Source organism: Aythya ferina, assembly GCF_964211825.1.
Source record: "Aythya ferina genome assembly, chromosome: 10".
In the NCBI taxonomy this organism is placed as follows: domain Eukaryota; kingdom Metazoa; phylum Chordata; class Aves; order Anseriformes; family Anatidae; genus Aythya; species Aythya ferina.
In genome coordinates this window covers 1949798-1960278 of record NC_140306.1, presented here as the reverse complement: position 1 = coordinate 1960278, position 10481 = coordinate 1949798, and positions in this window count along the sequence as shown.

Sequence of the window (10481 nt, the reverse complement as noted above, 5' to 3'; positions counted from 1 at the left end):
AAGACTGAGGACAAGCCACCATGCAAAGAAATTCCCAAGATTGAGTGCGATAAGCAGCTGGGGGCTGCTGCTGCAACATCTCCACTGCAGGGACACCCAGCAGGGAACGGGACATTTTGGGGGCAGATGGCCCCAAACATCTCACCATCCTGCAACCCAACGTGATGGACCTGAATCCTACCCAAGGGCTCCGACGGACACAAATTTCTGCCGCAGCGGGGATTTGCCTTCCACACTCACTGCCGGCAGCACAAGGGCTGCAGTCCCGGCGTCCACAGCCATGGAAACCCCAAGAGCAAAGGGCAAGATGGATGTTGGATGTGCTGACATCAAACCTCTTTCTTCAGGAAAACCCGAGTGCCTGAGCTGGAGACATGGCACGCTGTTGGACACAGCCCTGGGTAAAACACTGCCACCGTGCCCCTGTAAAACAGAGCGCCGCTGCCAAAAGCTCCAGACAAGATCTCTGCGGTGTCAGACAGAAGTGAACATTTTGTGTTTCTCCCGAACTGCCATCCTCCTGATATTTTACTGCAGTTTCCAACTATTGGGATTTTTAATATTGGAGAGCTTTCAGCCCCGCACTCCCCAGTCCACCTGCTCTGCAGCCCGCCTCTCCTCCTGCCCCAAACCCTCCCACAGCCTTGGTGATCTCCAGATCCCATGAGAGCTCACTAAAGGACCTGGAATTTGTATTTACCTTTGCAGCTACCCGTTTTCCCTGCCAGCCTTTCTCCCTTCACGTACCTCTTAAGCTGTTTTCCTTTGGAGACCACAGCTGCTGCTGACTGTCAGCAAGCCTCCGATCAAGGCAACACCTCGGCGGTACCGTTCTGCCTCCCCTTTACTCTAACACACAGAACTTCCTCTTAACAAAAAAAAGCTAAATGTCTTCCCGTGGCTCTGCTCCAAAGCTCTTCTCCTTCCTTGTGAGCACCCTGGGGAGCCTCTGTTATTTTTTCTGCTGGTATAGAGGTAACAAAAGACTCATTTTTCTTTGTAGTAAGGTAGGGGAGATTTACCATAAAATTTGCACCATTGTGTATTTATGTCGTGTAGACCAAAGGAATGCTGAATCAGATCAGTAGGTTTTGAAACACAAAGAAACACACTGGAAAAGCTGGAATGGGTCATTACGCAGAATTCTCCAAAGCAGCAAAAGAAGCTACGAGCTTGATTCTCCTCAACGTCAGCGATGCCTTACTGCACGGGCAGGCGAAGCAGATCCTCACGGAGTGCTTCAGGAAGCATTCACTTGCCTGAAATTCGGAACAGCTCTGAAACATTTTCAGTGCAATTCTGTAATATGGACATTTTTTTTTATTTTTTTTTCTCTATGAAAATCACTTGAAACCATAATTTTTCTTTTCTGTTCTCCCCATCCCCAGAACTGGATTTAAATCCTATCCTCCTCAGTGGAGTTACTGATTTTCAGTGATCCAAATATGATCTGCATCTTTCCAAACTGCAGTGCCAGATTTCCGCGCACAACCACACAACTGGAGTAAAAATTCTTACAAGATTTTTATTTTATTTTTTTTTTTAACAATTGCTTTCCCACAGCAGCCTATTCAGCTGGGCGCGAGAATTAAAACATCAGAAAAGACCAAGGTGGGGAATGATGGAGAATGATCCCTGGAGTATCGCCTACATCCCGTTCTGAACGGGATTATTTAATGGGAGAAACCACGAGACCCTGCAGCACGTTTAAGGACTACACAGACCCTAACACAGCAGGTCATTGACAAACTCACCGCTCTAGACCAGGAGCAAGTGCTCATAACTGATCTGTTATTTTGGTTTCAGGTATGAAATTGTCCTATTATACTTGAAATTCCATTTGAAGAGGTCTCTATAACAATAATAAAAAAATCCAATCCCGCATCCCATTCGCAATTACATGTTTGTTTTTCATTGCAAACCAGAGCACACCCAGGGAATACAGAAGATGTGCAGACAGCTGCTGCAGCCCGCAGTGAGCCTTCTCACCGAGACTCAGAAAAACAACTCCAGCCCCTGTGTTCGAGGCTTAAATAGTCACATTGCTCACACGGCGACAGAATCGAGGCTGCCACACCACACACCCCTCAAAGTCAGTGCATAGTGTAATAATAGATGATGGATGATACCCTTTTGTTACAAAATAATCACTACGTAACCTATTTCTGCTAAAAGGCTCAGCAGTTTTTGTTGCAGTGACTGCCAGGGATCCAGGCTGCGCCCAGATGCCAAATGCTCTGGTAACTGCTAAAATCACTCAGTCATGGCACGCCGTGCCTCACAGGAGGTGAGAGGCCCTGCTCCTTCCAGAGCAAGGCAAATACGGGCAGCATTGGTCGTCTTACCATCCAAAGAGTAAAATTCCCCAATTTCCTCTGAATTCGACCACAGGCACACCGATGCATGCAGGCAGTGCACAGGGCTCTCAGAGCAGGCCACGCGGCCTCTCTCAGCCCACGAGGCACCACGTCCAGCTCGGTGGCACCCCCTTGCCCTCCCCAAAGCTGATGTGCCCGATGTACCTGCTGCACCACACGGCACTGCCCTCCCCTGCAGTTTGCACAGGACGAGTGCTGGCCCCGCAGGCTGGGCAGCTCCAGGTCCCTTCAGTTTGCATCCTCCTCCCTGCTCCTCCAAGCTCTCCTCCGAGCTCTCCAGCGCCTCGTTTGCAGCAAAGCGTTCCTCAGGGGGTTTGCAGCTCCCTGGACGGTATTAAAGCATTTTGCAAAACCGGCTGGATTCAGCTCCAGAACATTACTGCAGGAAAAGGAGAACTGTTTAAGTAGATTAAAGCCAAGAGATCTGGGTGCCTAATTTCATTTCTCTGGGCCCTTGAGTTTTCAGAGTATTTTGTGCTCAGACAGAGCTCCCTCGGCTCCCACGCGCAGCCGGTGAGGACATAATTCATATTTTCATAGATAAAGACCTGTTTTTTTCTGACTTGCCTCAAGTCCCGGAGCAGCTCTTGTCCGTGGGAGGCCAGGACTCCAGAGCAGCAGTGATCTGCCTGCAGCCACCCGGCCTCGTCCCACGCGCCCCACACACCGCTCGGTGCATCCAGCCTGGCCAAGCTCACTCCTGTCCTTTCTGAGCCTTTCTGGCTGTTCTCCTGTAACACTGCGAGTCCCAGGCCACCACGTCCTCCAGGCCATGTCCAGGCTGCTCATCCAGCCCATCCTCTCCATCCCGAACTTCTCAGATCCCCTCACGCTCCCCTTCTCTGTCCTCCATCTGGTACGCTGGGCTCGCTCTTTTTTCAATGACCTGTGGCAAAGGGGTATTTCTGCTTGAAATTTGGGTGGGCTGGGAGCAATGCTGCTATCACCTGGTAGCCGAGGTAGCCAGAAGGATGTAGCTCCTACATCATAAATAATAAACCAACAACCCCGAGATTATAAAGCTCACAAAACCTGTGGCCTGTTAAATGTTCCAGCCAAGCGGAACAACGAGAGCTTCCTAGTTCCTAGGAAGAAAACGTCTCCAGAAGGAATCGTCCCTAGAAAGATACTCCAGATAGTCCCTGTAGGTTTCTTAAGGCAAATGGTGAAAGCACAGCAGAATTAGGAGCTGCAAAACTCACAGCAGGAGCACTCGCACAGCCCCGCGCTGTGCAGTCACCGCGCTGTCTCTGCCCGCAGCTGCTGCTCCCTCTGTTCCCTCCGTTCCCCCTCAACCACTGAGCGGGGGAGCAGAAACATCAGAGGCAGCAACTTTTCGGGGCTGACCTGAACGTATCTCGGCAAACAATTAAATGAAGGTGCAGATGTTTAAGTGCACTGCTAAACAGCGCTTCCAATGATCATCCTCAATGGCAAGAGCTATTTAAGGCCATTTGCAAGTCTCTAAATGGCAGCTTAAAATTGGGTTTGTGGAAAATGATGTCGTTAGCAGTTATTGTACTGCTCCCCATCCTCCCGTAGCTCCAAGTTTTGCTGTCACACATCACACGGGAGCAATGTCACGAAGTGGTTTCTGTGCCTTCCAAGCTCCTTCACGTCAGGGCTGAAGCTGTCGGCGGGGCTGCGACCACTCAAGGTCATCGACCACAAGGACTTTTTCTAAACTAAGTCTCTCAGACAAGACTTGAAAAGTCATCCTCCAGCTTCAGTTGTATTTTTATAGGACTTCGACACCTAATTTTCTTTATAACAACCTGGGGATCCCATCTCAGAAGCTTTCAGTTATAGCACGCATTCCCCAGCCATTCACTCTCCTTCATCTAATCCCATGGATTCAACCCACGCGAGGGCTCAGATCCTCATGTTCCTCAATGCCAACAGTCCTTTTAATACAACTGCACTAAAAAGTCATACTCCAACTGAACAAATTCCATAAAATCACTCTAATTAGAAGTCTCAGACAAATGCTGTGTGAGGAAGTCTCCTGTACCGTTCTCTAGTCCCCCATTACCCCATTTCCCACGTCTGATCAAAATCTGTCCTGACTCCTGGGCAGGGAGTGAGCCCTGCCTGTTATTCCCGTAGCAGACAGCACATAATTCTCCTGCAGAGTAAACTCGGCACTGGGAAGTGTCAGGCTAAAGACACAGCGATGTCCTTCCCTGCTCTGTTGCGGTATAAAGGGCTGGTGCCTTGTCTCTATTACAATCCCCAGCAAGACAAACACACCGGTTATCCCGGCATAAAGAACATAACCTTGTGTCAATAAAGGCAAAGAACCTTCCTCTCTTCTGACACACTGAAAGCAGAGCATCTGCTCAAAGCTCCTACCTGGTGCTGCGCTCACATTTATCCAGTAGGCAAACAGCGGCCTGATAGCGTAGGTCAAATGATCAGCAGAAAAAACACACACTTTGAATATTTTGCCTACAGTAAATCATCAAAAAGCTACTCAGTGATTCAAACCACATGCAAAACAACACTAGCATTTAGGAACAATTTGTTTTAATCAATATATATAGTGAAGTCTGCATAGAGGCTGTCAACATTCAGTGGCAGAAATGGTATTAAAGGGTTAACGATATTTCAGATCTTGTCATCAAAAAGACCTAATATTTTCCAACACCTTGAAGCCCAACTGTTTCTTTACTTTCTTGTGCTGAACACACTTTTCCAGGACCCCACTGGCAGCAGGCAAGCTTCTCGTCCCTGCAGAACCCCCAGAGCACAGCCAGTAACTGCTGCCAGTGCCAAGCAGACTCAGCCCCTGTTCTCCTGGAACCACCTCCATTCTTCTTCCAAAAAGAGACAGGCAAGACCTCCAAGGTCTCATTTCCTCAGAGGAGAGATTCTTCATTTTCCTATTCCTTAATCTTCTGTGTGGGGAAAAATTGTTTACACATAAAATCATTTATCTTAATATTTTTCAAATAGTTCTGCACAGTTGTTTTAACCTCTGCAGTGAATGAAAGCAAAAGCTGTCAGGAAATAAAAAAGGCCAAATAAATCCTCAACGATTCCTCCAGAAGATAAAGTCTGGAAAACCTCCAGCTCCTCAATCAAGTGCATACTCCAACTGATTCAGTCCAGCTACATAGGCTCCAGAAAGATTTCTTATCATTTTATTTAAGCAGCTAATTGATCGATGGGGAGCATGAGCATCTGTTAGGAACAATCCAAAGTTCTCCTGGTGCAGAGCCTCAGCATCTGTTACCAGTGACTACCCTTCCTTTTAGGAGCAGTTGAGTCTTCCAAGCACAAAACAAAATGAGGCGCAGTGTGGATGAAAAGGAAGAAGTCCAGTTGCTATTAGAGAGCCAGGATGCCTCTTCTTATGAGCAATGGGTGACAATTCCCAAATGGGTTAAATATAGGAAAAAGCCAGGAACACTTTGTGAGCTGGAGATGTATTTATGGGAAGATTCCCCGATCCAGAGGGAGGAAGGAAAGAGACCTTCAGACCTCACAAGCTGACAAACACTAACATCATCTTGGAAATACCTGAGCATTTGGGAAAGGCTGCTGCGAAGTCCTACACATGGGGTACAAGGAACTTCATAGCCAAAAGCAGTCACAGAGGGAGGACTGCAGGTGACAGCGAACAGGAGCACAAAACAAAAAGCCAACAGCACGAGTTCTCAGGAGGATGTTAAATTTCAGCAACCCACAGCTATCCCTGCACACGCACCTTGATTTCCTCTGCAGTTTTGATCCCCCAAGCAAAAATACCTGAGCCAGCCTGAACAGCTTTCTGTTAAAGAAAAGAAATCAAAACAAGCAACGGAGCAGAGAATGTGATTAGAAAGAAAGGCAAAGGAAAGGGAATGTATTTAGGTCGCAGACATCCCAGGGTGGTTGTGCTACCCATAGCTCAGGACTACGTGTGACAACACAAGGGAGCAATAGGCAGCGTTTGTTCTGGACATTACCAGCAACCTGAAGACCAGACTAATATCCAGTGATGGAAACAGGGCCAGGAGGGCTAGGACGTTCTTGCCTGTCTGCCTGCACAGCAGCAAGCATCAGCGTCAGCTCCTGTTTCCTCTATTAAGTATAAATAAGTGGAGCTAAGCAAGGATTTCAGATTATTTTGTTCAGCAATTGCGTCCTTTGCTAAGCAGCTTCAGTCGTGCATTTTTTTAATGGCCACTAAATCTCATTTGAACTTTCCTAAGTTTTGCAATGTTCAGCCCGTTATTAACACAAATTCACTGTGACAGACTCATGGTGAACGGGCTGCAGACTTCACGTGCAGCATGCCAACCACATCTGCTGCGAGTTAGACACCCACCAAAATGTGAAATCGTGCTGCCACCCGAGCAGCGACGGCCTCTACCCTCATCCAGCACCTCATCAGAATTAGCAGCAGTGCAATTAGCTCCTTACTCTTACACCATTCACGTTGTGACAGAGAACAATTTTGCTCAAATAAAGATTTCAGCGTTTGACTTGCGAGTTGTACATGTCATGGGCACACGGCCGGCTGACTGATGAGATTCCTTCTGCTTTAATTGCGATTCTGCCCTGGAAGATGGTGTTCCTCCATGCAAAATAGCAATAAATCACAGGCGTGCTGCTGTCGTGCGAGGCAGGAGTGCGTCCCCCAAAGAGCTCCCTCACCCTTCAGACAGGGCTGCAGATAACACCGCAAACAAACAAGGGCAAAGCCAAACCAGAAACCAGCATCCAAGGCAAAGCCGAATTGTACCTTACAAAATATTTATGTAACAAAACGATCACAAAGATTAATTGGATTAATTTCTAACAATATCCTTTCTGTACATTTAAACATACAGATATGAAGGAGGAGGAGGAGGAGGAGATAAGAGACCCCAGGTAACGGGGGGTGGCTGCTTATTGTCCAAAGTCCCTCCTAATTCTCGGTATCTCTGCACATGCAATGATCAACATGTAAAACCCTACAATCCTAAGGGACAGCTCCCCACGGACCTATACGTGTCTGTGTATCACACATTAAAAACTCAAAATGATGCTGCTGTTTCTATACGAGCTCTCTGTATGATATTTTTATCGTATTTTCTACTGAGTAACACATAAAAATCATGAAAAGAGCTAAACTTTATATACTGAGCTGACATTTAAAAAAAAAGAGCCAGAATGCATAAATATCATTAAGCCGCAGTGCCCTAGGTACAAAATGACTTTTTATGAAAAAAATCCATTATAATTACACAAGAAAATAGGGAACAAAAATGAGCCTACCCTGGAACCGAGGCACGTAATAGACGGGATCTTGCCTAACTGAAAATCACAGCAGCAATTAGCAATTAACATCTCCTGGAGACAAATGATTGGTAAAGCCCCAAGCTGACGGGAGTTATAAAGTTTCATTATACCTCTTACAAGACATTTAACTACACTGTAAATTAGAAACGTTTTCATCCCTATAAAGGTACAAGTGAAAAAAAAAGTAAATATAAATAAAAAATGACTGTACAGAAGTTCCTGCTGGATGCCAGTGTCGGGAATGCTTACACGAGGGAATTAGAAGAGCTGCACAGCTCTGGAAACGAAGTTTAAGCTGGCTTTTAAATACACACACTGTACTTTTCAAGTGAGCGAGGAATGAAGCCAGTGCATTTTGACCGTGATGGATCTTCAAGTAAAATTTCCAAGACAGATTTGCAATTTGGTGGATTTCTTGCCTTTATAAGAGTCAGGATAATCACTCACTCACCTCGCAGCCAGGCAGCAGCGCTCTGGTGCCAAGCCCACAGCTGCAGCAGCAATTCAAGGGCCCCCAACGCCTGATGAGCCCGCAGCTCCTTCTGCAAAGCTGCCCACTGGTTCAGCCGCAATCTTGACAAATCAAGGAAACATCATCTCAGAGATACAGAAAAAAACACTCACTAGAGGCTACGTTAATACCAGCAGACCAGTCTCTGTCTGCAATGGCCTTTGTCCACAGAGCTCCAAAGAAAAGGAAATAATTTCACCACCTGTGTGGGAGCAGAGCCACCCAGAGCTCCTGCTGCCCGGGCTGCTCGGTCCCACGCGGGCAGTGCCCCATCCATTGCCTGGAGCAAGGCTTCTTCTTACCTCTCCTGTACAACCGAGAAAAGAAAACCCATTCTGGTTTTGGCAACTAAAGATGTGAACGCTATGAGAAAGTGAATTAAAAAGATGCCAGATGGCCAATAACTGCTAACTCCCTAACTGCGAGCAGAAAGGAGGAGCCACCTCTGAAGGTGACGCCGGCTGGCACAGCTGGATGGGGTTCTGCTCCCCCCAGCAGCACAGGCAGGGACCGGCTGCCCCAAACCCTGCACATTTACCCCCAGAGCCCGTGGCTGTGTCCTGCAGTGCTGCCAGAACCGGCTTGGTACTTCAGCCCATTAATTATCCTGGGGCAGCCGAGGGGCAGGCCACAATGACCTAAAAACCCCCCAGATTATGAGTGCGCGCTATGGGAATTACTTCCCAAAACGGATAATAAAGGCTTCATAAATGAAATAAAATCTTATCCTCCTGCTACATCATGGGTTTAGTCCATGTATTACAAGCTACCGCTGAATGCTTTTTATTTTTATTTTGGTATTTTGCTCTTACAGTATAGGTGATTGCATCATAATGTAAAAAAATTACTCGAATTGCTGTTTTTCTGACATGGCACCACACAACCCGCAGAGCTGTTTTTGGAAACCGGTTGCAGCATGACCAAAAACACACCCTGAGCGCTGTTGTGATTGTGAACTTGCAGAACCAAGTTTTTTTGAACCAAGGGATGTTTTTCATCAGCCTCCAGAGCTATCCAAGCTGTATCCATTGGATTAAAAAAAAAAAAAAAATACAACTAATGTCAGACATGCCAAAGCCCCAACCTGTTCATTCTTACGCTAATTTGGGGAATGTGTCATGATAAAACAACCCTGTGATCAAAGCAAAATGGTTCTGGCTTATGAGAAATAGAAAGCATGCATTGGAAAAGCGACAAGGACACAATGAAGCAGAGCTGGGCCTGGAGCCACCAGTGTCCGTGATGTCCCAGGCACGGGACTGGAGTTTGGCATTTACTGGGCAAGTTCTCGTGCCTGCCACGCCTGGGTGGGCCCAGACACCGGTGACTGTCCCATGGGAGCACTCCTACACCTGGCTGCTTCCAGTCCTGCAGACGGGGTTGTTCCTGGGGGTGTCCTGCCCCAAACGGGTCACTCGATGCTCTACTCTCACACAGGGGCTTCATTACCTGGGGCTGCCCCCAGGCTTCAGGCAGAAAACACAGCCGGGAGTGTGCCAGCACGGAGGAGGAGGGAAGCTAGAGTGGAAATCAAATCGATGCTCGCTGTAAAAAACTCAGGGGGGCGGATTTACAGCCTTTATCTCGTTCTGGGAGCTAACAGTGCCATTCAGGTCAGGCAGGCTCATACCAGGTTATTATTACGGCTCCACAGAAGTTGAGATAAAAGCTTTAAGCTCTTCCATAAAGAAGGCAGGCACAATGCAGGGCACAAACAGCTGACGCCAGGCATTACAGTCCCAGGTCTCCCTCGGTGTAAGTGCAGTAACGTGCAGACAGAGCCTGTCGTGTGGTGGCCGAGGACAAACCCACAGCGAGGCACGTGTGGGGACGGGGACACGGCCCAGGCTGGGAACCCACGGGGCCTGCAAGACGTTCCTGCTCTGCTCGCACCAGGGCCGAGCTACCTGCGAGGCCATCAGCTCCACACACCCAGACCCGAGGTCCCTTACAGCCAATTCACTGGGAAATTCGGCTCCGGAGCGAGCCTGCAGTGACAGCCAGCAGAGCACATCACACAGGAGCCACGGATGGTTTTTGGGCACTTAACACCAAAACTAAACCGGGCCAGAGAGCACTCTGTGTAGCAAGCAGCAGCAGGGGCTGTGCTGCATCTGTAAGAGAAACCCCGGGCTGCTGTTATGTAAGCTCCACGTCGCTGCTGGAAGGAGCTCCTGAACGGCAGCAGAGCTCAGCCGGGCTCCACACTTCAAGGAATAACAAAAAACACAGGCTGGAAGTCACAACCAACACTTAGGTGGTTACGGTGCCTGATCCATTGGGCAGGGAGGCACAAACAGCCCGGCACGAGCCCTGCTGGAAGC